This window comes from Ursus arctos, unplaced genomic scaffold (assembly GCF_023065955.2).
Source record: "Ursus arctos isolate Adak ecotype North America unplaced genomic scaffold, UrsArc2.0 scaffold_16, whole genome shotgun sequence".
Taxonomy (NCBI): domain Eukaryota; kingdom Metazoa; phylum Chordata; class Mammalia; order Carnivora; family Ursidae; genus Ursus; species Ursus arctos.
This window is the reverse complement of record NW_026622830.1, coordinates 12429008-12435007: the sequence shown is the minus strand read 5'-3', so window position 1 is coordinate 12435007 and position 6000 is coordinate 12429008.

The following is a 6000-nucleotide window of genomic DNA, read 5'->3' as shown; positions in this document are numbered from 1 at the left end:
GCGGGGGGAGGGGGATAAAGGAGCCTTGATACTATAAACTATTGGGGAATAATCACCCCTGAGCGTGGATGCCCCATAAATTTATTTCTTAGAAAAAAAAAGAAATAGGACAACTGGCCACACACATAATGCTGTATTTATGTCTTTCATTCCATTATCAAAATAAAGAGGACAGTGGACTTCTATCCGAGCATGGGACTGGCCCTCTGTGAACTGAGGGCAAAGTGGCCCAAGAGAGGCCCCTGGAAGGCAGGACAGGAAAGCGAGGTGCTCGGCATTGTAGCAAGGGCACGGGATGAGAGATCTTTGCAGCCCAGCTGTGCACATTCATTGCTTTGTGACATCAGGAAGGTTACTTAACCCCTCTGGGCTTTAGTCCTCTCACCTGTCACTGAGGATAACAAAACCCACCTAAGCGGGTGGCTGAGGACAAAGGGCAGTTCTGGATGGACTCTTTGTTGGGCGCCTTCTGCATGCCAGCCCTGGCCTCCGCTCGCCCTGGGGGAACAGTGGAGGCCAGGAAGACAAGGCCCCAGACCTCAGGTGTTGCAAGAGGACAGACGAGGGAAGGAACCTGTTGCCTGGGTATGCTCAATGATGAGGCCCATGAAGTGAGTGAAACAGGGTCTGTGACAGTGACTAGGGAAAGGAGAGTCACCTTAGCTGGATAACACCGTAGACCCGACTGTGACAGTGAGTGTGGGCAAAAACAGCCCTCTCGGGTGCTGGCATAGGTGGATAGAGCCAGAGGCATCGATCCATGCACATGTGGCCAGCGGCGGTGGGCATGCTGCATTCTGTTGCTGGGTATCAGGACCAAATACAACCAAACACGTTCATTAACAGGTGTATTATTACTGCTGTGTTTTTCATTACCATTTACAGATGAGGAAACTGAGTCTTAACCACAGAACCTACAATCGACTATTTGATATGTACCCTGAATGCCCTGCTCCTTGTATCAGTTCTTGAACTACTGTCTCTCATCTGAATACCTACCCTTCTGTGTGCTCCTTTGAGATACTGGGGCCGCCTCTGCAAACCGCATGTTAGCTTTGCTAGTGCTCCCTGGTGGGCTTTGCCAAGAGGGGGCTCTAGAGGGAGACATCAAGACTGGAGGAGGAAGAAAGGCTTTGCTGTTTCCTTCTGCTTCCCGTCACTGCTTCGCTGCTTCTTCCGGTCTGTTTTACTGTCCTATCAATGTCACCTGAGTGTCTTCAGGCGTACCAGCATCAAGCAACCAGTGCTCGATGGTTTTCAGCCCTATGGTTTCAGTTCTGCAAGGTCCCTCTTCCAAGCTTCTGTTTTCATCATTATCACCTAATTCCCCACAGTGCTAAGGTGGTAGCTGATTCCTGCAGTTGCCATCTGTAATACACCTTAGAGCAGGAGTGGGCAAATTTTTTCTTAAAGGGACATGTTAGTAAATACTTGAGGCTTGCAAGCTCCGTGCTCTCTGTTGCAACCACTCAGCTCAGCTCTGGTAGTGTGGAAGAAGCCATAGACAATATGTGGACAAACGGGCATAGCTGTGCCAATAAAATTTTATTTACAAAGGCAGATAGCCTACCTATGAACAGCAGTTTGCTCTCCCTGCCTTAGTGTTCTCTCTTTGCATTTCAATCCCTCAATACCTAGTTAACAATTATATACATACTATTTTCATTGTTAAATTAACTGGCATGATTTCTGTCTCCTGACTGGACTCTTACTCATACAGAAATTAGAACCAAGATTAGGATTCACATTTGACTTACTAAATAAAGCATTTAATGTGTTTGCTACATTTTGTTCATTGGGTCCAAACAGCCAAATGTCAACACCGTAGTGGACCACTGTGATGCTTGGTGCGATGAAAAGATGACCAAGAATCTCAGAAGACTATATTGAGGCAAAAAGCGGGAGTGTTGGCATAGACTTGGGGCAAGACTGTGAACATATACTGTTGGCTCTGAGCGGTAAAAGCAAGCTGCTTCCTATAGTCCTTGTAGATCACTCTAGAAAAAAATCAAGCATCTGCCAGGTCAATAGCTGCGTATGAGGTGTCAGGGAGCCGTTGACGGGCTCAAGCAAAGATCCTACGTCTGGAACAGCAGCTATAATCAAAGTCATGACCCGATTAGGTTTAAGGTAATCCACGGTCATTCTCCAAGAACCACCTGCCCCCATAGAGGCCAAACAGGCAAGTTAAATAGAGACGTGATTGGGTTCCCCACCCCCACATCTTTCAAGTCTTCAAGGGTGGCGCCAATCTCTGCAATTCACCAAAAATGCCATCCTGGTTAGGACCGACATTACTAGAGGGTTTCACTTGGGTCTTACCTCTATTGTGGATTTTATTCCAATAGTTGCCAAGGAGCTCGGGATCTGCAGACCTACTGGGTCCACTGTGATTTGAACATGAGTCAATATTCCATGTATTACCTGATCTCTGTTTTTAGAACATTAGACAAGAGGCCACGGAGAGTCATGTGTTGGTTTCTGGCCACCAGATCTTTTCCCATTATATAGATCCAATAACATTTTGGTACACTGCCCATCTATTTCGCTTCTAAGGACACCATGATGAATGAGCCATGCAAAAGATTTCCTGAGACATTCTGATCACCACTTCTTTTCCTCTGGAAAATATGGTAAATATCCATCCTTGTCTTAGGGGGATAAATGTTGTCACTTGTCCTCATCCCCACTGATAGCTGCCATCTGGTGTCTCCCTCGGCCCCTCTACCATGGCAGCTGGCCTACTGAGAACAGCCACATGGAGTTTCAAGGATGCAGGTGTTCCCTCCACAAATCCCTAAGCCTTTGGATTTCTTCCCTTACGTTATACAAGGAACATTCTGTTATCCCAACCTGATTAAATGAGGGCCACCACTGAGGCCGAGGGTGGTCAGCAACCAAGTAAACAGAGCCACTTCCGGTTTCGTGAGCTAACCATTGAATTCCCAGTCCCCGTAAGTGCACCCACATCTATACATTTACTTTGATCCAGTGTTACATGCTGTCCTCCTTGGTCTAACACGCTTGCAAAATCTATTCCTGCACATACTCCCCGGGTTTCTGCCCGTGTAAATCAGCAACATCCCCAAACCGCCTTGGAGTGCGTGCTACTTCCTCCTGCTCAGACTTTGCGCTTGCCCTTCTGGAACATGCTGGCCCCCGATCCTAGTATAGTAGCAGCACGAGTGATTAGGGTGGGGTTTGAGGGGAAGAGGTAGTTCCTTGCAAGGAAACCCTCTAACAACCTTCTAGGGAGGCCTGGAAAGGAGCCTGTTTCTACTTGGTTCTACTTGGTTCCTGTTTCTTTTTTTTCTATGTTTGTGTGACTTCCAGTGCCCACTATGAGGGCACATGACAAATATTTTTGAATGGATGAGTAAAAACATTTCAAGAGTACGGGCCAAGCATTTGAAATTCTATCTCATGTTTTAATTTGTAATAAATTCACCATCAAAATTGAGGCTTTTCCTCTAGGTAAGCCTCCTTGAACAGAACCCCCGCTGTCCGGCTCCTCTTTAGCCCTGTCTCGAGCTAATGCCGGCCTCCCCTAACAGGCAGGCTCAGGTCTGATGCATCCCGAACCTTCATATCCGGGAGCATGAGTCTTACTATCCGATAGACGCTCGGTAGATATTAGCTGGATGGCTGAATGAATGAATGTAGGGAATTGTCTTCCGAGGCCTCATCCAGAGCTATCCGTCTCAGCTGGGCATTGGTCACACCTTACCTGTCCTCTGTATTCTTCAGATTGTGCTCAAGGAGATGAACCAATCTTTCATTCCCACCAGCAAATTCTCTCCCAGAGGTAAATTGATGCAGCTGTATGACCAACACCTGGCAGGCCATGGGCAGGGTGGGTTTCCACCGTCGGGTCTCAGGGCTACATGCAAACCCAGCTCTGCCTCAGGAGCCCTCGTGGCACCTTCACGCCTCTCTGTGGAACTCTGTGGATCTCTTTCCTGGACGTCCACTGTGACTCAGTGGCAGCGAAGAGGCCATTGCTTGGGGCAACCAGACATCATGGCTGCCAAGCCAACAGCCTCTTCTGGTCTTCACTCTCAACCCAACTCTGACGTGCTGCCGGTCCCAGGAAGCCACAAGTTTCAGAACTCGGGCTCTCCTCCCACCCCAGGATGTGACTCGTGATGGAGTCAGGCCAATGGTCTCAAATCTGGCAGACCCAACGACCTCTCCAAAGAAGGAATGTACTCGATAACCTCTCTTCTGCCCTGCAATGGAAGTCATAAATAATTAACCTATAATATCACATGTACTTAAAAACCCATTATAATGCTCTTAAGTGGATTATAAAAAAGAAATAAAAGGAAAATAATTTGTAATAAAATAAATCACATTTCAGTATGTAAATGAGCAGGCAGACACATGAGGAGACGTGGTGAATAGTCAGATCCTTGCCCACGTCGGGGGAATAAGTTTGGGTGTAAGAGAAATAAGATCAGGGGTCACCCCACAATAGAAGGGCAGAAAAATGAGAGATACTTGAATAGCAATAGTATATTCAGAGTACATTAAAATCTTGCAAAAATACTTTGCTTTGCTATAACGTTGACCTAGGTTCTATGATTAAATGGGGCTCTCCACACTGTTAAATGAAATTAAAGTGGCTCTTCATACACGTGGATGACGTCTATCTTGTTTAGACTGTCTTTCACATTGTAGGACACCCCGTATTCCCGGCCCCACCCTGTAAAGACCAGCAGTGTCATCAATCATGAAGACAAACCAAAACACCCCCTAGTCCCAACACGTCCCCCCGGGAGCCGACCCCTCTGCTGAAAACATCATGGTGGCCAATCACGATTGGTACATTTCCTCTGCCAGCCACTAGTCTAGGAGTAAGCCTGGGATGCAATCTCGGCCAAAGTCACATGAGAGGCAATACGCAGGAGGCTCCTGGGAAAGGTTGCCCAGGTCTTATAAAGAGGCAATGGAAGAAACATATTTTTCTCTCTTTCTGCCTCTGGGCTTTGTTGCATGAGGTTGTGATACGCAGAGCTGCAGAACCTTCCGGCAACCGTCAGGGCGAAAGCCAAGGAGGGGACCATAGCCCCGCAAGAAGCTGGAAGGAACCGGGTCCCAGCGAAGCCTCGGCATCTGAGCCGGCCAGACCCGGAGCTGCCTGAAACACCCTGGGGAAGCCTCGGTAATGAAGGAACAATTGTCCTCAGTGTTCAGCCACATGTTTGGGAGTTTTCTGTTTTTTGAAGCCAAAAATATCCCATCTGTGACAGGTAGGGACACTTTTGCTCATTACCATAATCCCTTCTATTTAGTGAGCTAACACTTAGTAATTTCCGAAACACCAGAACCGCATTCACGGCACCTGCACCGGACACCCCCAAGAGGGGTGGGTTAGGATCCCCACTTACAGATAGCCACACTGAGGCGGAGGACGAGGGGGAGTGGCTCGCCCAGGGTCAGACACACAGGGGGTAGCGGAGCTGGGACCAGACCCTGGTCCTGGGCTGACTCCCACTGCAGAGCTCCCCCTGCCCTCCCACGCCACATCCAGGAGGCCTTCTCAGGTCTGGGATCCATGGCTCCTCCGGCCTCTGTGCCCTAAATATCCACACCCTCTCAACACTATCATTCTACATTCTCATTATCGGGGTGACTTCCTTGGATTAAAAACCTGAGTCTCTAGACATTCCTTTTTTTTTTTTTTAAGATTTATTTATTTATTTATTAGACAGAGAGAGACAGCCAGCGAGAGAGGGAACACAAGTAGGGGGAGTGGGAGAGGAAGAAGCAGGCTCCTAGCTGAGGAGCCTGATGTGGGGCTCGATCCCGGAACGCCGGGATCACGCCCTGAGCCGAAGGCAGACGCTTAACGACTGCGCCACCCAGGCGCCCCTCTAGACATTCCTTATTAAATATGTATATCTCATCTTGAAAGAACTAATATATATTCATTATCACAAATAAGTTCTTCATTAGTCCTCGGCGGTGGCAGGATTTGAAGGATATGGGACGTGGGAC